Below are 23,763 nucleotides of genomic sequence, written 5' to 3'. Positions count from 1 at the left end.
GAAAAAGGTGGAGTTCATAGAACTGCTGGAGGAATTTGCATGTATGGATCAGCTAGGCTGTCTGCTGACATGCGCTGGTCAGCTTTTGAGAGTCTGGTGCTAGAGCATGTTTTTTAAGTGCTGTCTACTACCTTCTACTGCCTTACAAGTTTATGGATATCATTCACACCAATTCAATAAAATAGTATGTCAGAGCCTTCATGTTTATATTTAAAGGCTTTCTAAAGCCCTTAGTTACTATAATTGATGGGCATCTTACCTGAACATAAACTGATAACCGTATCTTTCTGAGACTAAGCTTTGCTTTACTCCATACCTAACATAGCAGTGGTATATATTTCAAAATTTAAAGTTGTAACAGTATATTTTCAAGTCCTACACCTGAAGAACTTGAAGTGTATTAAGCTCTGAGCTAGGGGCTCTGCTTCTGAAGACAGTCAGTATCTGTCTCTTCCTCTTCTATTTTTAATTGAAAAATTATGGTTCAAAGCAGAGATGAAAGATTCAAATTGCAGTTCATTTACTAGAAAGAAGCTTATGCTATTTATGACTAAAATCTTTCTTTAAAATACAAGAAAAGTCTTTGGCAAAGTGCTTGTATACAGCACAGCTGTAAATTCTTGTTTATCTGCTCAGTTACAGTTTGTGTATCTGCATTTCTCGTCATGTTGTGATTACTGAAGAATGTTTTTTCTTTATTTTTGAGAGCTCTACAGGGCTGGCATTTATCAAGAGAAGACACACAGCACAGCCTTGCATAAATAATGGCACTGGTCCAAGTACAGCTGAGGTGGTTGCCAGCACAACTCCACTGAAGTCAAAGGAATTGCACCATGGGTGAGTCCGGACATTGGCTTGGGTTATATAGGACTTCTACATGACAATTTGCAGTAATACATCAGCTGCTTAAGGGAGTCAGGTCAGGTTTTGCTTTTTGCTTGAATTCTGTATTTGAACTATTTCAAATTAAGGAGCTGAACTTGTGCTTGATAGAGTGAATGGGCTTTTTGTTAGTGGACTACTTTCGCACTTTCTGTTCTCACTTAACCTGCTGCGAGTGCTAAATAACTCAGTTTCATGAAATGGCATGTCAATAGCACTGGGGCCCAGTGAATTGCTGGGAAGAAGCACTGTGCTGAATGTTTTGTAGGCTTTGTGTTCTGATCTTGTATTTAATGTATTGCATTTTAAGTGATAAGATGATGCCCATGGCTTGCATGCAAGTGTTCTTTTGTACTGTCCTTAAACAATCTGCAAATAATACCCATTTTTCATGGTGCTGCTTTTGATTCATCTTATTGGCTGTCATATGGATCCACTTGTAGTAATCAACCTCCTAAATGAAGAACAAATGAGTAAACAACTTACATCATGCAGGCACAGAATAAACTATGCTAAGCATTTAGTAGTAGGGCAGGTCACTATGTTTATAATAGTCGAGATTTATATCCTGAAAAGCAAGAGGTTTATCAGAAGCAGCCAAATGAGATTTGAAAGTTAAATCTAGGAGGATATGAAAGAATGACAACTTGATCTAGAACTGAGATTCTTATTGCAAAGTACTGAGGGAATGCACTAGAATTTAGAGGAAAGCATAGTTCAGGTCTGTTTTCAATTGGTTATTGCTAGCCCATGATTTTATCACATATTTTTCAATAGTAGTTATGTTTCTTAAGGTCAGATGTCAGGGTCACCTAGTAAGATGAGGTGCTTTTTGTTTGTTTGTTTGTTTGTTATTTTTTTTTAAAAAAACATATAGATATTTCTCAGGACTATCAGGACTTGAAGAAATAAGTGCCCAGAAAAACTGAAAAAACTAGCGATCAAATGTGAAGGATCCCAGTGGTGAGTTTTCTTTAAAAGTATCTGATTTTATGCCAATATTTCCATGGTTTGTTGGGAGGAGTGGAAGAGCAGACAGTATTAATTTATGATTCTGAATTCTTGTAGTTCAGCTAACCTGGACTACAATTCCAGGCCCCAATCACTTGGGATACATAGTTCTAAAAGGAATAGTCCAAATGATAACCATTGAAGAATCTGAGGGAAAAGTTTGAAGGAAAATACTCACTCCTTCACATTAAAAAATAATTCCACAATTTTATTTTTTTTTAATTATGACATTAAATAAGAAATACTTGTTTTATTCACTGTTTTAATAGCTTAACTTACTCAAACCTGTGCTGCAGAAGTGTTGGATATAGATTTTGGGAAAAACAAACAAACACCCCAACAACAACAACAACAACACAACCCTAAGGCTGCCTGTTCTTTTTCTTAAAGAGCAACTACCTACAAGCAAGCATTAAGGAATAGACCTGGAGAAAATGTATTGCTGTATCTGTTCATCCCCATGAATAAAGTAGCCTTCATTCCATATATTTCTGTGTTTTTTTTTTTAAAAAAAAGAAAGGGGGGAGAGGGGGTGTGTATCAGCCCCCAGTGTTATTCTGTGTACAGGCTGTATATCATACGGACATAAGCTCCTACAGCCTTGTGCCAGTAGCTGTCAGTATTCAACTTTGGTGTAACCTATAGGCCTGGAGCTAATGTTTACTCTCATGTACAATTTATTCCATTAACTACGGTTAGCCAAACAAAACAAATCACTGGAGAAATGCAACGGGCTTTTTAATTGTCTTCTCCTTGGAGATAGTTTCACTGCAAGCAGTCTGTGTGTAACACATTCTTTATACTTGGCATCCAGATCCTTGAAGTTTATGTACTAGGGACAGCAGAGAGAGACGTTTTAACCACAGTAACCATAGCTGTGGTGCTTTCAGGGGTGAAAACAGTACCAGACAGATGACTCAGTAGAAATGTATCATGATTTGCAGTGATAATTTTAATGAGGTTTACCAAGTTAGTGGATTTTTAAGTAATATAGATATTTCACTGGAAAATCAGTCCTGCCTTTATTAATGGGAAAGTTACAGAAAACTGAAATATAACAATTGTATATAAACTGTTTGACAAACTACAGCAGGTAAGCTCTCCAAACAGGACATGCTCTCCAGAGAGACTAGGTGGTCCTTTCTTTGACTAAAGCTGCTATTGCCAATCTGCTAAACTAAATACACATTTCACAGCCTGTTGTTTCTTAAATACATTCAACTGAGTCCTTGTGTGCCAAGTATTTGTTCAGAATACGCTGAACGTAACATCTAGGTTTGCTGCCAAAATGGACTCTGTCAGGCCTCCCTCCTGCATTTAGCCAGCTAAAAAAGCTGTTCCTTTCTAGTTAATTCCAGTACCATCAGTGTTTTCCCTGACTTATTAGAGTAAGAGCACTTCTTCCATTGCTTTGTAATATGAATGTTCAGTGCCACAGTTTTCCAGAGAGGACACCAAGGCTATTGCTGCTTTGGCAAACAGAAGACTTGGAGAAAATGCCCAGGCTAATACTTCGCTTACCTTCTGTTGCCTCTGTTCTTTAATACGCTCAGGTTCATGTCAAATGATTCATTAAAATATGTTCTTAAAATCCTTCCACGGAAGATTCTTTCTGTTCTTGTTGCATGTGCTACCTTAGAGCAGCTTCCCTCTTGGGCTAGCCTGCACCTGTCTGTCTGTCATCTCCCTGGACAGTATGGAATTATACTTGCAAATGGAATCGTCAACTTTTGTAGGGATTTGAGCACAGTGACATGCATGCTAATTCTCTTGTTGCTTCTCAGCCTTAGGCAAAATAAGATTAATTTTCCTTGAATCATTTCAGAGGAACACTCTGTACAGGGCATAAAATTTGATTTGGTCACTCAGGGTTAAAATACTGAACACCTTTATTAACAACTTTCTAGAATGAGGTTATAATGTGCAACAGGAAACATATTTGAGGTGTTCTAGTATAAATGAGAAGATGATGTAGCACAGATAAGTGCTGAAAAGCAAAACCTTGGACTAGATCAGGATTCTACAATAGTATTAACTGTTTCATTGCAAATGTGAGTCAAGTGTGCATTTTGGCAGCAGGGAACAATCTGAAGTTTTATGACTGTCTTTGCCTATGCTGTATTTGCAAGGTCCTTTCTTATTTAGGTGCCTAGCTATAAAACCAAAACAGCAATGCACTGGCCATCAAGTCATAAGCAGTTCTCATTAGCCAGGTTTTTAAAAAATATGAAGTCTTGGCTTGCATTCCCAATATGTGCATTGTGGTAACACAGTTCATAGCTTTAACATTTCGTTACAAGAAACCTTAAAGTTCCTATTCCCTCAGTCCTGAGCATTTGGGTTTCATTTCTCCTGTTGAATGGTGGAACTTGGGGCATAGCCCTTCCCCAGCACATAGTTCCATTACACAAATAGGCAGCAGAGGTTTGGTTCTGTGATACAGGATTGTCACCTTGGAAAATGAAAATAGCTACCCTGGACAGAGAGTTATTGTGCTTGGGCAGGCCCCTGAATGAGTAAGTGTCAGCGCGGGTGGGCCCATGAGGAATCTGCCAGGGCACTTTTACAATGCCACTGAGCTCAGGGGCCGTTCTGAAGAGATGGACTCATTCCACCTCTACCAACCACTCCCATTTCTTCCCATGTGCTGGTGATAGTGGTAGTCAGAAGATACCTTATTGGGAAGATAATTCCAAGAGCTGAAGCGGCATAAAAATCAACTGTACCAAAAATAAATAAAATAGTTTTCTGCTTAGTGTTGTTGAGTCTTTGTAAGAAAGGTAAGACATCCTGTCTTAGGGAGAGACGGCAGTTAAATCACCTCAGCTGCATCATAAAAACTGGCTATTAAGAACTACCCTACTCAGGAGGTTGTGGCTACCAAATATATTGGGTTCCCATTTTATAAGCCTTATAAAAAAACCATTAAGAGTGGTACACTGTGCATTGCTTTGGCTACTAACAGGCTGAATTTTCAAGTCTGGGTGTGGCAAACAAGACAGATTTTTTTCTCAACAACATGTAGATGACTGTCCATACAGTAACTGTCACTTTTCTGTATCTTCCTCTCTCCTGTTTTCTGAGGGTTTTTATTTTCTCCAGCCATTTCCTTAGCCTTTGTTCCCTTGTCCCTGTGGGGAAGGCACACTGTCACACTTGAATTATGACATTTAGAGAACTTTTTAAGTAACAGAACAGCCCTGAAAAACTCCCTGTGATGCTTCTAAGCAAGAGGCCTACATCTTGATGGCTTGGTATTTCTGTTACGCTTTAGATATTGTTTAATGGTAAAGCTATAATGCGTGAGATCACAGATTGTTGATGTGAATGCAAGCATGTGGAGGAATGGAACGCGTTAGTTTCTGATGTGTAAAAGCAGAGCAATGTCAGGCTCCAGGTTTCTCTGGTTTTCCCCAGCTGTATCAGCTGGACTAATAGGACTTTTACCTTTCCAATTGGACTCTCCACAGTTTTGCAAACAGCTGCATCATAAATTTTTCAAGAGCAGATAAACACAGGCCTTGTTTATGGTGAGTCAGACAAATTTACGGATGTGTAGATTTAGAGAGCAGTTCTGCTTCAAAGATCTTATTTTGTCTTTGTAGTTCAAATAAAGAAAAACCTTTTCACAAATAAAAACAAACCAGTATCTGATTTCACAGTGATTTCTAATTTAGCCTATTCTGTGAAAATATGGTCAGAAGTATTCAATTAAAAAGAGGAAGGAAATATTACATGCTCAGATGTCTAACTTTGCTTGTACTGAACGTGGGAGTCATCTCTGGCAGTTGAACTGTCTTGACGGCTGCAGCCTTCTGTGAACATCAGAGCTGCTTACTGTCTTAGAAGAGAAGTTAATCTTTTTTTTTTATTATTTTTGTTTTTAAGATGCATTCCAAGAGGGTTTTTTTATCCTTTAGAAAACACTTAATAAGTTAATTAGAGAACACCAGGAAGGGAAACAGTGTGCAGGACGCTTACTGCTCTTTGTCTAAAACAATGAAATCTTTTAAGCCACTAAAGGTCTAATCAGAGAATTATAAAGACCCTCAGGCCTTTCCCACAGTGGGAATATGGCTGTAGGATCTCAGCCTATGGCAGAACAATGCAGTTGCTGGCTCAGCTCCACTGGTTGCGCCAAGTACCACATATGGAGATTTTGGCCAAGCAGTTTTGCAGATGCAGTTTGAAACACTGACACTCGTTTCAGCCATGGGTATGTGGGCCTTGTGTCACACAAGTGATATGAACAGCATACTAGTTTCCTTGTCTGTAAATTCTATTATCCTCTGTGGATTTTCTTCTGCAATCTGTATGCTGCAAGAAGCTCATGTTTCCACTCAAGCATGATGTCAACACTGTGGAAGAGATTTTTTCCACTTCAGTTTTATGTGTATTTGGGGTATTGACATATTAATGCATACAAGTAATGAATGCACACATATATTTGTATGTATATTTGTATTTAAATCTGCACACACACGCAGACAATACATGCACAAGTTTCTAGCAGATATGAAAGCCTGAACTTTTTTATTTTCCCCCCAATATTTAAACAGTAATTTACATGGGAAATTACATCACTTTAATTTTAATTTAATAATTATAATGTAATAAATTTTAATGTAATAAATTAATTGCCAGAGCACTTCACATCAGTTTTTGGTTGCGTATGTAAACTGTTGCCCCATAATATTTTCCTTTTTATGTTACATTTCTACCTTCCACAATAAAATGGTTCCAAGAGACTCCAGTGGCCACCATCTTCTGCAATGCAACTTCATTTTACAACAGGCATTATTCACATTTTCAACAGCATTGTCAGTACTGTCTTTGGTTTTCAGAACTTGCTACTAGCTAATTAAAATGTGTGTAAATTAATACAGATGTACTCATGTTACCATGTCTTGTCTCCTTTATCTGGTTTGTTTCTTTAGGTGTTTCCTTATGCTCTGTATTACCCTTCCCCTTCAAGAGCACAAAGGCATGTGTGTGTATCAAAGGAGAGGAGAAGTAAAGACAACCACTGTTCTTGAATGTCTTGTATGATTTTTCCTTGGCAAGTTATCAGATTTTCTTGGTGTCATTATTTGCTTCTTGCAATGAGATGTCTACTGTCTGCTTAATGAGGTTTTGAATGGCAGTTATCACGTTCACTTCTAAAATAAATGGATGTAAGTATTGGCACTATTGGAATCAATATTGAGTATATTGGGAAGTAACTTGGGGTGGGGGAAGGTGATCTCTCCCTCACTCTCACCCCCAAAACCACACACTGTTAATCTCATTTTATCTGGGGACCTAGAATTATGTTTGTGCTTAGATCTTTTTATTCTTCCCTGCAAAGCATTTATTTCACCAGTCTTAGGAATAGGTAATAGAGGCTGTCTTGTTATGGCTTGCCTGCATGAGTCAGCCGGGATGACCTTTGAATGTTGGAAATGCCATAGTGTATTTTACTCTGCAAGATAGTTATAGATAATAGGGGAAAAAAAATCAATATTTTACTGATAGCTAGAGCAGGAGTAAACTTATGCCGAAATTAAGTTTTTAATTTCTTCTCCTCCTGTCACTATTTTCCAATTCTTTTCCTCTTCCCCCAATGAATTTGTCCAAGACAAGGAACAGTAACATGGACAATGAATTTCACATCAGTTATTGGATGTAGGAAAATGTTGCTGTCTTGCTTTGTGTCTTCTGACAAGTTTCAGTGTTTCATACCGAAAAGAGGTTTCTCTGAACTGTTTTAGCACTGTCACCCCCAGCAATGTCAAGAAATGGGAGCAAACAATGTTTGTTCACTCAGTCCACAGTCAGGTGGTGTAACCTTGACTGAAAGCAAAGCATTTTACCAAGGTTGTATGTCTTTCAGCCACAGACTAATACTCCACCTTCATTCTCAAAGGGAGAGGGAGCAAATAAGATTGTCACTGTTGACCAATTGTTTTTTTTCTAGCTCAGGAAAGTGGTTTCTCCAGTGTGCTTATGTCTGTGCTGTGCAGCTGGAACACAGAGAAGGGTCAAGCAGGTCAGTTTCCTCTTGGGGCAAAAGCTACTGTTCACTGAAACTTCAGATAATTTGGACCTGAACACTGCAGTGCCTGAAGGTTAAGATGGGTCTCCAGGGCAACATTGTCCCCAGTGTATTTTAACCTGGACAGTAAGAAATCAGCTACTATGTGATCATTTTCACTTAATTATTATGGGCTGGGCTTTCATACAATTTTAAGAATTATGCTAATTCGGTATTTAAAAATCATTTTAGTATTGTATGGGCAATAGATACTTTAATTACATGAAAATTGAATAGAAGCTAAAGAAAAGCATCATTGCTACATGTTCAACCTCTCCTGAGCATAATATATTTAAAGAGTTAACATGGAAATTTGAAACAGACAAAAGAGTACCCTCCTTCCCCAGGTCATATTAGTTGGTTGGGAGACTTTTTGCTCTTTTTGTTGGTCTTGTGAAGACTTTCTAGTGAAGGCACAGTAGAGGTCTGAACCATTAGTAGCTGCCTTTGAAAACAAAGGTGAGTGAAAACAGATGCTGCCTTATGCTCAGAAGGCAGGTAATTCACCAATGGGATGGAATGTAGCACGAACACATTATCCTTCTGAATAAAAGCCTTTTTTTCTGAAAATGTGGGCAGTGTGGAAGAGAAGAAAATAAACCTTTTGTGTCTTAGAGAGAGAGCTTCCCAGGGTCAAACCTTCCCCTGCATGAACCTTTGCATATGATTATGAAACAATATTTTTCTTTGATGGGGTGTAAATGAACTCAGCTGAGTTGTGGATATTACAGCACTTTTTGTGCTTCTTATACATATTTTGTGTCTATATATACACCTATATAAGTATCAAAATCTAGTTCTCCTGCTGGTATGGTCAGTGTCAGCTGGAGTTTTGTCATTTGCTTAGAGGAGAAGAGGGCAAATTCTTATTATGGGGTGCTTCTTCACATGAGAGATTAAATTATTTGCAGCAGTTCATACTCATGTGAAGGAAGATGAGTTCCCCAAATCACACATAGTTAAAGGAAATTGAAAGAAACTAGCTTTCTGTGGCTATGGCCTTTTCTAACTACAGTGGAATTTGATGGCTTTTCTGCTCTAATATCATGTTATGAAGGTACGCCTATGAGATAGCAGGTCAAATTAGAAGAAATTTTCAGTGTAAATCTGAAAGAACCTTCAGCTATAATGGGGTTAACACTTCAGGATAAAAGATGGAACATTTTATAACTTGGAATAGGATTTATTACATCTCTGTAATTCAAACCAGAATAAGACCAAAAACAAGGGATGGAAGGGGGAATAAAAAGTGAAATAAATGTGAAGGGAAAAAAAAAAAGCATCAAGAAAGCAACAGTGAATATGGAGGAGAAATAATGTCTTGTTTAAAAAAATGCTTCTCTTAGCAATAAATACACTAAAAATGCCTTTTAAAAATACAAATCAGCTCATCTTTAATGAGAATGGCTGAGGTAGGGGAACCATGCATATTAAATCATGATGGGATGTATAGAGAAGATCTAATGACTCACAATGTTACTGCATATTCTTAAGCTTTCTATTATTTTTTTGTTGTCATGGCATCATCAGAATTTTGATCGGAGTAGGCTTATTTTCCCCCATTGTCTATCTGTTTCATCTGGCAAGAGTTTTGTTTTATCATTTGTAGGAGATTTATATAGGGTTTTGTTTGTTTGCATTTTTTAGTATTGGCCCAATATCATTATACTTGTAACATTGTTAAGAGCATCCCCAGTTTTTGGGAGCATCATAAGATTCTCTCAGAGGAATAATGCAGTGAAAGTCAAAGGAAGTTATATTCTGAGCCATGCAATCTGTGAGAGTGAAGGAAATAGTCCTGTGGGCTTTAATCTCTTTCTGTAGGTCTACCAGAGCCAAGCAGGAAAGCTAGAGGGTTTCTTTGACCCTTTTCTGTGCCTCATTTTTTGTTAAATATTTCCCTTAAAACTGAAATTATTTTTATATCCTCAGGTAGTAAATGTGAGGTATTCAGATGCTAAACATAATTGAAGGCCATAGTCATTACTGTAATAGAAAACCCACCCCTCTGTGACCCTTTTTTCGAAATGTGCAGCTGTCATCTCTAGATTCACCCCAATAAGGAGCTGCTGGAGTGGTATTTTCCAGAAGTCAGTCCAGTCTGTTGATAAAAGCCTGGGATACTGAGTGGTTCCTGAAAGATGCTTCCTACAGCCACTTAATAGTGATGTTAGGGACAAGATATTTAAAATACGTGGCAGATTGCTCACAGCAATGAAGTCAGGGAATTTATCCTCCAAGAGACAACATTTTATTCATTTTATTCCTGTTTTTTTTTTTTTTTTTTTTTTGCTGTTGACTTTTGTCATATTGAGCAAGACAGTAAAAGCTAGGGCAGAATGAAATATGATATCTTTCCCATGAACATTTCAAAACACACTTGAAAAGTTTTTTTGTTTTGAAATGAATTACTCAGTTTTATAATGTAAAAGGGAGAAGAATTTTCTCCATTTGGATTGGAAGTGGGAAGCATTAATATTATTTTTTAATTTTATTTTTACATTTCAATAATCCCTTTTTTTAGCTACTTGAAAAAAGGAACTGGGAATTAGGTGTGGTCTTCTTAGAACCTACTGAAATATTATATGTAAACATATATGTGCTTATATATATACACACTTATATAAATGCATACAAACATAAATAAAGGGGTGTGAATATATGTAGAGGTAAGAATTCACTTGAAAGCAACTGAGATCTTCCTCAAGCCCAGTTTCTTTCTTCTGGGAGATCCTGATTTTTCAGAGTTTTAGAGAAGTCCTGAATTTATCAGGTGTGATAACCTTGCCTTGCTGTATATAAGGTCTGCCTGTGTCTCAATGTCTCCAGTAACCTTTGATTAAGAACGTTACTGGAGTTCAGATGGGAATAAAAGATGTGAGAAGTCGAGTGGATAAATTGGAGAGGGCTCCTGTACGCCATAGCACATTAATACTGCCTCACCCAAATATCAAAAGACCATTACTATAAAAGTAGAACTGTGCAAACAGACTTTCCACTTGTATGATTCTAGTTCAGCTTAAATTTTCATCTGAGAGTAACCGTTTTTCCTTCTGAGCTCTCTGGTGACAAAGAACAATTGCTCTGCGTGGAGGCTGAACTTTCCACCTTACCTTAAAAGCTGCTGGTTCTTTAATGGATTGCACCAGTCTTTCTAACAGACCTAGTGTAGAGTTCACAGTGCAAAGAAATTCTTTGTCATTTGCACTATTTTGTTAACCATTATTGATATTGAGGAAACACAGGCTTTTTCTGCTGTGCTGCTTTCTGTGTGAATACCCCAGTGGTGCCTTCACTCTTTTTTCTGAAGCTGCAGTCCCGTCCCCCCACACCCCAGGGTGCAGTTACTCCCATTTCACAGACATATAGCTAAGATCTGGATAGGCTGAGGCCAATGGTATGAATTTCAACAAGGCCAAGTGCCGGGTCCTGCACCTGGGGCACAACAACCCCAAACAGAGCTACAGGCTGGGAGATGTGCGGTTAGAAAGCTGCCTGGCAAAGAAGGACCTGGGAGTATTGGCTGATAGTCAGCTGAATACGAGCCAGCAGTGTGCTCAGGTGGCCAAGAAGACCAACAGCATCCTGGCTTGCATAAGAAACAGTGTGGCCAGCAGGTCCAGGGAAGTGATTGTCCCCCTGTACTCAGCTCTGGTGAGGCTGCACCTCGAGTACTGCGTTCAGTTTTGGGCCCCTCACTACAAGAAGGACATGGAGGTGCTTGAGCGAGTCCAGAGAAAGCCTTCAAAGCTGGTGAAGGGTCTGGAGAACAAGTCTTATGAGGAGCGGCTGAGGGAGCTGGGTCTGTTTAGCCTGGAGAAGAGGAGGCTCAGGGGTGACCTTATCGCTCTCTACAGGTACCTGAAAGGAGGCTGTAGCGAGGTGGGGGTTGGTCTATTCTCCCACGTGCCTGGTGACTGGACGAGGGGGAATGGGCTAAAGTTGCACCAGGGAAGGTTTAGGTTGGATATTAGGAAAAACTTCTTTACTGAAAGGGTTGTTAGTCACTGGAATAGGCTGCCCAGGGAAGTGGTTGAGTCACCATCCCTGGAGGTCTTTAAAAGACGTTTAGATGTAGAGTTTAGGGATATGGTTTAGTGGAGGACTTGTTAGCATTAAGTCAGAGGTTGGACTCGGTGATCTTGGAGGTCTCTTCCAACCTAGACTATTCTGTGATTCTGTAAGGCACTATCTGTAGTCACCAGGTTCCACTTATGTCAGGTACCAAATTTGAGACTTTTAGAAAATTAGTATTTTCCTCTTGTGTACCATGTCTAGTCACAGTACATTCACGTTTAGCACTCTGCAATTTCAAATATCAAATCTGAGATACAGAAATGGACTACCTCAAATATGAAGGCTGTTGTTGAAAAGCTGTGCCTTGGGCAGTTCATCTACCACCACAGAGAAACTCATGCTAGCAGAGCTGTGGTGTTGCAATGTAATAGGGTGAGCCATGATGCTGGCCCTTCTGTTGTCTTGGAGTGCACCCAAGCTGATGTACTATTCAGAGGAGACCTCCTGCTCTTGATACAACACTGTATGGAGCTATCTGAGACTGATACACCCATTCACTGACGTCTGCATCTTTCTAATTCAGAAACAGACGGAACAAAGTTTAGCTAACTAGGCAATTCCATATAGGATTCTGAAATAGAAAAGGGAAATGCCAGTTTACGTGCCAGTTTACAATGACTTATTAAACTGCAATTTATGACTTCATAGTGAAATAGAAAATCCAAATGAGGCTTAAACAAGAAGACCAGACCACTGAGTTTAGGACTGAAAGGCAATACAAGTAAAATCCACCTGGAATTAACATGGTTCTTTTATATTAATGTCAAAATGATCAAAACAAATGGAAATTTTACCACTCAAAAGAATCAGGAATGTGATATCTAACAGGGAAAAAAAAAAAACAACAACAACTAGCTTTTAGGTTTTTAGTACAAATGGCATATGAATAGGAACATCAGAAAGATCTGCATATCCTTTGCAGTTTAAATGCACAGTCAGCTTAATAAAGGTGATCGGGTAGGATTACACTGGATTAAAGTTATACTTTTTGTTGTTGTGTTTTTTTGTTTGTTTTTTTTTGTTTGTTTTTTCTTCACTCTTGTTTGTTTGTTTGTTGTTTTGTTTTGTTTTGACTCATCGTCTCAAGTTTTTTCATTTCTCTTTGATATTCCTTGTGAAATACCATTATTCTCAGGTCAACAACAGGACTGTCTCTACCCCTATCTCTGAATACCAAAGGACAGTTTTAAATTTTGACTAGAGCTCAGGAAAGTTGCTTTCTGCCTAAGCACCTGCAGCAGTAGGAAAAGAGGTTTTCCTCAGCTGTATGATACCAGCCCATGCCAGAGGCTCGTATCATCCTAGGATCCATTGGAACATTGTGCCAAAGACCCGTGGGAGTTAAGGAGCTTGGCTGTGCACTTGGATGACTGAAGAGTGCTTCTGGGCTTTGTCAGGCCAATTTTGTTGATGGAATGCTAAGAGTTGGATGGAAGAGGAACAGTAGCATCTTAAAACAGAAGAGCTATTTGTTGGGGACAGTGAACATCTGCCCATAGTTTGGTCCGGCAGCATCAGGAGAGTGAAAATGGGGAACAGTAAAGGAAAAAGTCGCAGGTTTAAGCCTTTAGTGTACCCCAGAAGCAGACTGTGAGGTTCTATCTGCACATATAGGGCAATCATTTAAGAGGCTAATTTTAAGTTCCCTTAGCACTTGGGAGCATTAAAACCTACAATAATTAAAGGTTATCGATGAATAAAATTAATCTGTACTCAGTTTCATAGACGGATACTGTCCAAGTTTGCAAGCCTGTATGTACATTGTGTGTGACGTCTCATCTGAGCCTAGCATGAGGAGTTTTGAATGCTGCATCTGGGCAATCCCAAGCACCCCAAGGAAGTCAACTTACTAGTAGGCTCCTAATTTGGGGGAAACTGGAAAACCAGAAAAGAGGTTGGTAGTATTCATATACACAGCTTAATGCTTTCTCAGCCTTACAGAAAATTCTTAATAGTCTCTATAAATTATTAATTAAAAATGTAAAACAAGTTGTGGTGGTCTTACCGTGCTAGGCAGCTGAACACCACAACCACTCTCTCACTCCTCCTCCTCAGATGAGGAAGGAAAGAAGTAAAGGAAAGAACAACTCACGGGTTGAGATAAGGATAATTTAATTACAGAGAAAAAATATTATTAAGGAAATATTATTATTAATTAAACAATTCAACTAAAGGGAAAAAAGGGAAAGGGGAAGAAGAAAGGGGAAAGGGAATATCAAAACAAAACAAGTAAAGGCTATGTGGAAGTGCAGAGGAAAGAAATTAATCTCTACTTCCCACAAATGAGCGATGCTTGACCACGTCCTTGAAGCAGGGCCTCAACACACATAGCCAGTGTTTGGGAGGAAGACAGACGTTTTTCACAACGAGAGCCCACCCCTCCCCTCTTCTTCCTTTTTCTACCTTTTATTGCTGAGTGTGACATCATATGGTATGGAATATCCCCTTGGTTGGTTTAGGTCAGCTGCCCTGGTGATGTTTCTTTCTCACTTTTTTGCCCATCCCCTAGGAGGGTCAGAGAGAGTCCTGATGCTGTGCCAGCACTGCTCAGCAGCAGACACAACACTGGTGTGATACCACTGCTGTTCTAGCTACAGGTGCAGAGCGCAGCACTGTATGGGCTGCTGCAGGGAAAGTTAACATCCCAGCCAGACCCAGTACACAAGTGAAGTCTCTTTATTATTTTTTTAACGGATTTAGTTTATCTATTCTCTTTCACTACTAAATAAAGCTGTGAAACTCTCCTTGTCTGCTTCTTTTTAGCAGACTTGGAACAGTTTTGGTGGATTTATCAGAAAGCTTCCCTTTCTTAGCTAGTTTGTCTTTGTTTCCCTTCACTGATATGTTTCTGTAGGATACAAGTCTGTTTTAAGACTTTCAGAAAGTAAAGCAATTAAGTGATGTTATACTCAAAACCACCAACAACAAAAAACTGCCTTGCATGGTCCATTAAACTTTTGGTAATGACATATTCATGGCCATCATCCCATTGCTCCCATTTTTGTTCCCATACATCATCACATGTGGCTCTAGGCTGTGTAGTGTTGTTTTCCACAGCCAGTATCATTTTCACAGACTGTCATGGTCTTTTGACTACTGCAGATACTTTTGAAAGTGAAAAATAATCTATTGCAACGTCAATTAATGATATTTAAAAAAATAAGACTAACAGTCTAGAGTTGAAATAAATAGTAGGGAGGCCAAGGAGATTAGAAGAAGGTCTAAAGATGGGCCCATTAATCTCAGTTGGAGCTGTGGGTCAAGGTAGAATTGCTCCCTTTGGCTAGCTTTGAAATCAGATTAAAATAAAAATAAAAAAATAAAAATAAAATTTGAAAGCAATGCCTCCTGTAAGCAGGGAGATTGAAGACTAAGTTGGAATGAGGGTAGTCCAATAGGATGAGAAGTTTTCTGGGCATCTGATCAAAAAGAAGAGAGATACTTTAAAGTACGCACTAAAACAGTTGTTATGAATATGTTTTCTTACTTTTAATGGATATTTCGGAAGGAAAAAATAAAAGAGAGAGAACAAAGAATAGAGAGAAATAGGTGGCCAGATTGTTTAGCAGAGGAAGGAGTAGAAGAGCATGAAGGGCAACCGGTAGGGAGGAGTGGAAGGGTTGGAGAGCAGCTCACCTGCAGGGCCAGCAGCACCTGGAGCAGTGCATTGCTGCCCCTCAAATCCTGCTGGATCCACCAGGGAGGAGGGTGGCGTACTGTCACTGTTGGAGAAGAAGAGAAACCTCCTCCTACTCCTACCTCAGCATTTGCTTCATTAGGAAACCAAAGGCCATGGAATAATTTTGAGAATTAAGTACTGCAACTTGTTCATGTGCTTTGCTTGAATCTTTACGCTTCTCAAAATATCACAGTTCTTAAGTAAAATTAATTGAGTTCTACGTATGGGGGGAAGGGAGAGGATAGCAGATTAAGCAGGACATAACTCAGTGAAATTTTCATCTGTTTCTGGGTGAGGCTTGGGCTGCTGTTTTACAGTGAGCCTTTCCATTCAAACCTAGTCCTTGATGCCATAGTGAATTTCTGGCAGACTAGCTTCACTGGTGTCCTAAAAATAGTTGGTAAGTTTAAGCTGATGTAGCAAGCTAACAGGAGTGCTGGGCCCTGTGGCTCTGTACTATCACACTTACTTGAGTTACTTAGAAATTTAACAGGTTATAGTTGAAATATCTCATGGAGTCTTTGCCAAGAACTGTACAGACTTCCTGCAGTGACCCTTGCTGAGAGGGTAAGGATTAGAGCTTGTGTCATTTCTTAGTTTAAACTGCTTTTTAGATTTCTTCTAACAATCATATTTGTCCTGCTGGGTAAACTGAGGCATAAATCTGGGAAAACCTTTTACAGAGGAGGTCATTTTCTCCCTTTTAGAAAAGTTTAGTTGGGGGTATGTCATGTTCTCCCAGCAGGTATTGTCAAAGGACTATGTCTGTACTTCACAGGGGGTGCAAAACACAGCACTAGTCCACAGCCACCTGAAAGCTTAAGGTAAGTAAAGGGAAAATGATCACAAACCACCTGGAAGGTAAGGAACAGATCTTCCCTGTGGATATGACATTTGAGGGGGATGGGGTTATGTTTGTGTGTTTTTGTTTGTTTGTTTGTTTGTTTGTTTTTCCTTTGGTTTGTTTTTTTTGTTTGTTTGTTTGTTTGTTTGTTTATTATTATTTTAAAGGTCAGAAAATGTAATCCTTTGCACTGGTGGTAGGTTTTCTACCTACCCACCAACTGCCAGGGCACACACCCTATGCCCTGTCTGGCTGCTTCTGCCCTTTCAAGCAGAGAGCTCACATTTTCAAAATGTTTGGGTATCTAGCTTGAAGTATCTTTCAAGGTGGCCTACAATGTATGGAACTCTTGGAAACACAGGCCTCTTCAGTCTGGCAGACCCCATTTGACTACAGGATGCCGGTACCACCCAAGATGTAATCGTTTCCTTACACAGCCTCCACCACCTTGTTTTACTCCCTGCCACCCAAAACACTAGCACACTTTTGACTTGGTTCTCCATATTGTGATATTTAGCAGTGCCACTTAAGCAGTATATAAGCTAGGCAGATTTTTTTCCCTAAGCTATTTTTTGGGATATAATAATTTGGTTTTGGAAGGCTCTCCTGTTTATGCATTGCCCAAAACAAAGTGGTAAATTGAAAAATTCTGCAGTGTGTGTTTTATAAAAGTCATAGTATTGTAGATCCACCATGACCCATCACTAAACCATATCTCTTAGTGCCACATCCATACGTTTCTTAAATACCTCCAGGGATGGGGACTCCACCAATTCCTTGGGCAGCTTATTCCAACGCTTGACCACCCTCTCCATGAAAAAATCCTTCCTAATGTCAGATCTAAACCCCCCCCGTCACAATTTGAGACTATGAAGCAAAGTCATGCTTTCCTTCAGAAGCAGGAGCAGCTTGAAAATAAAAATAACATTGGAAAGAAAGAAACAGGTAGGTAACATCCACAGTAGGCATGTATCCTGTCCGTCCCCTGCAGTCAATGCTCCTGTTGCCTCCACTTCCTTGGGAATTTTTCTGCTGGCCATTAAAGCCTGCTCTGCAGATGTGACTTTCTTTTTTTTAAAAAAAAAAAAAAAAAAAAAAGTGTGAGGCTAACGAGAACGTTCTTTTTTTTTGTTGTTGTTCACTTGTGTTTTTTTTTTTTTTTTTAATATATATTCCTAACCCAACAACATGCACAGGTACTGAGATCACGGCTATTTGTTTCCTAGCACTGAATGGACATGTGGCCACACAACTTCATCTGTACACTTTGAAAGCACATCTCTCAGAAGCATCTGGTCCTTGAAATGCCAGAAAAAGGGGATGCAGAACAAATAGCAAGGTGGGTATAATTAGCTCACATAGCATTACTGCAATACTAATGCTTTCATGTGCAGAGTTTGTAGTCTGATTTCAGCAGTAGCTGAAAATGCAGTTTTTGCTGATTTCATTTATGTTATGTTTTTATGTTTCATTTATGTTTGCTTTGTATTTATTTTTCACACTAGGAAATACTGCAATGATTATAGGACTGCATATTTAATAAATAAGCATCATAAAAATGAAATGAAAAATATTATTCTCTTCCTTGGTTTTATTTGTTGTTCCTTATTAGTGATGCTAGCTGAAGTGTAGCCATTAATATACATACATATATCTAATGCATATGCTGAGTAGGAATCAGGTGTGTCAGACAGAACTCTGGAAAGCAATTGGCATTTGACTAATTTTTTGCATTATTGTGGATTGCATTTGACTTTTATGGGAGTAGAATTTGGCTGCTGTTAGGTGCTATTTTAATCCTTTAAGAGAGAATGGAACCAATTTCAAGCTGGCCATTCCCAAATGCAACAAAATGGCTAGACTTTAGGGCCTTTCCAGTTCCTGATCTCCTAGCACCGATTTCTGCCAGAAATCTTCATGTTTGCCAGTATATTGAAAGAGCTTTGAAATCACCAATATATTAATAGAAATTTCATTATTTTAAATAACTTTACTCATGGTAAGTGTCTTGCTGTACAGAAACAGAAAGCTTATTCTGAAGAACTCCCAGCCTAAGCAGATGCAATAGCAGTAAGCAGAGATGGCAGAGTAAAATGCTGGACTTAATTGCAAAGGGAGAGTAGTGGGGTAGCAGTGATTTACTATGACAATTGGTGATAGTGTACACCTGTCGAATTAGTCTTCATATTCCATGAAAAAAAACCTATAGCTGCATACCTGATTGATGTCCTTCATGAAATGCTTTTCAGGGGATTAATGGAGAAAAAGTTGTGGCAGAACAACTGAAGGGGGAGGGATAAAGAGAGGTAAATGTGAGAGTGTTTGCAGGACACATAAATTGAGCACCATCAGTTGAGGGGAGAAAAATCAGAGGGCATTGCATTGAAGCAAGAAAAGGGGCAGTAACATAACTCCAGGATGAAGGGAACAAAGCTGTAAAGCTGATGCACTGAAAATGGTCGAAATGATTGTAGCCTGGTTATCTTCTTTATGCACCCTTCACTGTAGCTATTTCTATTAGGACAGTATTTATTCTCTGGTTTAATGATTCTCTGAAGTGGCTGTTGCTGTTACCAGATGGATAATACAGCTGAAGTCACAAAAACATTCCTTGGGAAGCTCTGCTTGTGATTGCTTTGTTGCAGAAAATGTGCACTTCATAAAATTCCTTTGTTAGTGTCTAGGTACTGTTGTGACCTGGTGCTGTCTGACCACCCTTTGCCCTCTGTGATTTTGCTACTGATACCACTGATGCATTTTTACTAAATGTTACCTCCATCCAAGCACGGTGTCTAAGGACCATAAGCTGTATGGGTACCTATCAACCATGGAATTCCCTTACTGTAGCCTCAGAAAAGGATTAATTAGAAAGTGTGGTACATGACTCATGGCTCCCAGCCCTTGCCTGGATATTAAGAGCTAGTCATTTAGAGTTGGGAGTTGTTTCAGATTTGCCTGCTCTTTGTTTTGCGGACACAATCTTTTCTGCTAAAGTACCTGCATGCTTCTTTCTTTAACTTCCGTATTGCCAGGACACCCTTCTTAAGCAAAAAATGATGTTTACCATTAGGGAGATGGGAAATTGAGGCATACAAAGACCTCAGCAGTTTGCATGGATTCATACAGGAAATCTGCATCTGAGTATTACACTGAAAATGCAACACTGTAAGTACGATAACCTGATGAAGAATGCAGTTTAATTTAAAGAGGTCTACGCAGAGTATCTCCTTGCAAGTTAATCTATAAATTGCTACCAGAGTCTCTACAGGTGTTTGTAAAGCTGAAGTGTTGGATTTGGGTAGGCCAGAATAGTAGAAGTAATATTTTTGTGCATTCAGATTAGCTTAGATATTAGTTTCAGCTCTTCATGGCATTTTAGTGCAAAATACTATACTGATGGATATGGGAAGTGAGGCTTAATTCTTTTAGTGCATTCCTGGAAAGAACTACATGCACTTTTCTTGCCTAAAAGTGTTGCTTTCACATCACAATTTCCAACTAAAGTCTCCAGTCTCTTATTAAACACGGGCAGAATAGAATCAGATAAATGATTAAGGAGTGGCACATTTGGTGGTCCGGTATCGAGAAATGTTTAATTTGAATGGAAATGTCTCCAAACTGAATTTTCAAGGAGGGAAAATTCATGGTTTCTGGCTAACGTCCTGACAACTTTTTTTTTTTGTTAGTTTTTGTTTGTTTGTTTTTAACTTTCTGTTCAATTACTTTAGTTGTTTTTTTTATTATTATTTTTTTCTCTGTGTGCATGTGTGTGTGTCATTTTCTAGAGCCCTGTTTGCCATAAAACTTTATCAAGAGCTGCATTTTGTAAACAGCCATTCTAGTAAATATTTCATTGGATTCTATGAGACATATTTTCACTTCAGAGAGATTTTTTCTGCCTTCTTTGGTAATACCTATTTGGTACTATTACCTATACATAACACATACCTATTGCAGTGTTTTAAACACTGATTATGGCTGACTTGGTGGTTCAAGCCAATATTTAACCAGCAAGCAAGATCCCAGATATAATACTGAAACTGAATTATTTGTATCTTTACAGCCCTCTTTTTCAGAACAAAGGCTGAACTATTTTATTAAAGAAACATATGAGGGTATAGAGACTCTTGAAATGGATGTGTAGAAGCTTACTACTTGACCTGAGAGGAAGACAAGTTAAGAGCCTTGAAACTGTTCTTAAACTGACTATATGTTTATATGTATTTTGGAGAGAGAAAAGGATTTGGTTTAATCAACCAAAACTTATATTTCAATAACCTTTAATCCTTTCATTTTAATTTCCACTGCTCATACTATCTTTTCACTTTTGTATTATCAGTGTCTAAATCGCTTATCTATTTAGAAGTGGAAAATTGGATATATATATGTAAGCAATAAATAAATAAAAATAAAAAACACCAAACCATAGATATTGAAAACAAAAAAAAAGTCACATTACTATGAAAGTTTCATTTTGATGAAGTCTATTTATCAAAAACTTCCTGACCAGCTCTAGTTCCTTCTCCTTCCCATACACATTTAGCTAGTCCCAAACTCATTTTTGAGACAAGAGATTTTCCTTGCTGCTTCTTATAATTTAATGTGATGTCTTTCAGCAAAATAAACTCCCACAGAGTGGCAGAAACTGTAGAGTGAGATTGGAAATTCCTTTTGTTGGTCAGATGTGATATCAGTGTCTCTGACTCAGGGGAGCATTTTGTAGAAGTGACTTGAATGTGTTAGCTTTTTCTGAATTTAATAAAGCACCTAGTCAAGCATTACACACTTCGCAAAAACAGTCCAAACGCTACGAGACTAACCATCTTGAATGCAAAAGAAAAGACCATGGCAGGCTAAAATGTACTACTACAGATATTCAGATTTAGCAAAAGTAGTAACTTCTCCCTCATCACAGCAGTGATAGTCCTTGGGAAAGTCATTCCTTTTCTGAAAACCTATCAATCTATGTATAAAATCACAGTATCAAATCAGTGTATACAATCACCCTGAAAAAAAAAAAAAAAAGAAAAAAAAAAATCAGAATAAAGCTTGCTATTATAACCTAAAGTTTAATAGGGCCTTCAATTTTTCAAGCAAACCAGATCAAGCTTTTGCCCTTTTATTATAGCAGTAACTTCAATTATCAATGCTGTAATTACAGGCATTTCCATGGTCCAAATAGTGCTTATATAGTAGATTATCTAAACCCTTTACTAATGGACTGGGAGCAAAATAACTTCCTAAGGTACTTCTCCTCTTCTTCCTCTCAACATGAACAAACTTTGCTCTTATTCAAATTGGTGCTTATGGTGTTTATAAATGGTTTATTATCATATATGCTCACATATGCTGGAATTGTGATTTCAATCTCCATTTTCAGGTGAGGAGGGGGAACAACAAGTGAGTTTTGACTATGCGAGGTCTTCCCTTTCAAACAGCTCATACAGTGTCCCCATTGATTGAATTGCAGTTAATGGAAAAGTGAAAGTTGCTAAGACACTTCTTATTTCAGAAAGGAAGAACACTGTAACAGTCTGCAGAGATATGGCTATATGTTCTTGGTACTCTGACTGGAGAAAAACTAATAAAGAGTAGAAGCATTAGGTTATTATTGCTGGAGAGTCATTGCACACAATGGAGGAAGAGCTTCCATTTCACATTTGCAGTTGTAGACTTATTGTGGTTGATTGTGGTTGCTTTTTAAATAAAAACCTTGACATTTCTTTTCATTCTGCTGCTCTATGTCAAAATTAGCTTTGATTCAAAATTTGGTTCTAACAGACAATGGGATTTCCTACCGTATTCTTTTTTCCTCAGATGTCATCTCCATATGATTATTCAGATCATCTTTTCATGAAGACCAAATTGTGTTGTGACATCTTATTCTTTCTTATCCAGCTCTCTCCCCAAATCATACTGATGTCTCACATGTTCTCTTCTTGACTTATAATAAGCTGTCATGCTTCTGGAGGGGATTCACCAGGAAAGTGTCTCAACAAACAATGCTGTCAACTCAGTAGCTGATGTGCTTGATACAAATATTTCTGTAGTTACCAAAATTGACAGACTTGTATGAGTGTTAACGCAGCAAAGAATTTCAGGAAAAGCTCGAGTAACACTGTTTTAAGATTTGCTTCTGTTCTGATTTAGGAGGTCATTTTACTTGTACTGCTAGTAAAAGTGAGATCTTTGCTACAGAAGAAACACTAATCTTTCAGGTCCAGAGTAACACTAGAAGTGGAAGACATAGAATTCCTCTGAAGACTTTTTACAGAACCCTATGGCAAGGCAGATATCTTGTCAAGTTCACTTAGCAACCAATATTCTTTAAAGGTGAATCTTTCACTGATTCAAAGCAATACTTAAAAACATTAAGAGGCATCTTCCAGCTATTTAATAGGATGGCTACAATACAGTTAATGGGAAAATTGCTTGGCATTTCCAGAACCTTCAAAGACTCAAGAGAGAAACGGATTTAATTCTTCCCAAGTTATATTGATTCTTACATCATGTTCAGTTTGGATTGATCTGTTTGGAATGAAAGTTTGGCACTAAAGACAATTTTAAAATGTCAAAGAACTGCTGGAAAAAAAAAAAAAATAAATAAAGGAGAAAATGAGAAAATGTACATAAAGAAAACTGTCATCTGTACTGAAAAACATTCCATTTCTTTTTTATACTTACTAGGCTTTGCTTGCGTTGCTTTGGTTTTTTTTATAAACTGGTTGTTTGCATGGGTTTGGAAAAGCATGTTGCATGAGCCTGCTAGAACTGCTGAGCCGTGGTGGGGCAAGATTCCCAGTTACCGCCACCAAGTGAGGATTTTGTGGCAGCTGCTGAAAGATCACTTTAATCCAGATGCAAAGAAAGTGTCTTACTTCTTTTATTAGAGAAATGAACCCTCCATATGTTTCACTCATGACCTCCAGCAATCTGACAGGGCTGGTATGGTGTACTCTGCTATTGAGGGCTACAGTAGTTTCTTCCGAAATTTGTCTCTTTGGCAAAACTGGCTTTATACTGCCAGGTTACTGGGACTTGCAGGCTGCACTGGTTGCCTTGATATTTCTCTGTGAGCCATTAGGACAAAGGGATTAGTTTTAGTCCTTTCCCAAGGCTTTTCTTCTTCTCTCCCTTTTTTTCCCAGCACACAATCACGTGTGATCTTTTTTTTTTTTTTTTTTTTTTTTTTTTTTT

General features: G+C 38.4%; 1 long non-coding RNA gene across 5 annotated transcripts in view; it reads left to right on the top strand.

Annotated features, from left to right (window-relative positions):
- Window positions 1–14,720: 14,720 nt before the first annotated feature.
- Window positions 14,721–23,763, top strand: part of LOC118160423 — a 25,008-nt gene continuing 15,965 nt past the window's right edge. For 2 of the 5 annotated variants that reach the window (XR_004747490.1, XR_004747488.1), the window contains exons 1-3: window positions 14,721–16,546; window positions 17,793–17,905; window positions 19,599–19,731. This is a non-coding gene — a long non-coding RNA (uncharacterized LOC118160423). Of the gene's footprint in view, window positions 16,547–17,792; window positions 17,906–19,598; window positions 19,732–20,629; window positions 21,566–22,036; window positions 22,360–22,784; window positions 23,179–23,763 lie in introns of those variants that run through there. The other 3 variants (XR_004747492.1, XR_004747491.1, XR_004747489.1) reach the window with 3 other exon arrangements.

Source organism: Oxyura jamaicensis, chromosome 1 (assembly GCF_011077185.1).
Source record: "Oxyura jamaicensis isolate SHBP4307 breed ruddy duck chromosome 1, BPBGC_Ojam_1.0, whole genome shotgun sequence".
In the NCBI taxonomy this organism is placed as follows: Eukaryota; Metazoa; Chordata; class Aves; order Anseriformes; family Anatidae; genus Oxyura; species Oxyura jamaicensis.
The sequence above is the reverse complement of the archived record's forward strand: the minus strand, read 5'-3'. Positions and strand labels throughout refer to the sequence as shown.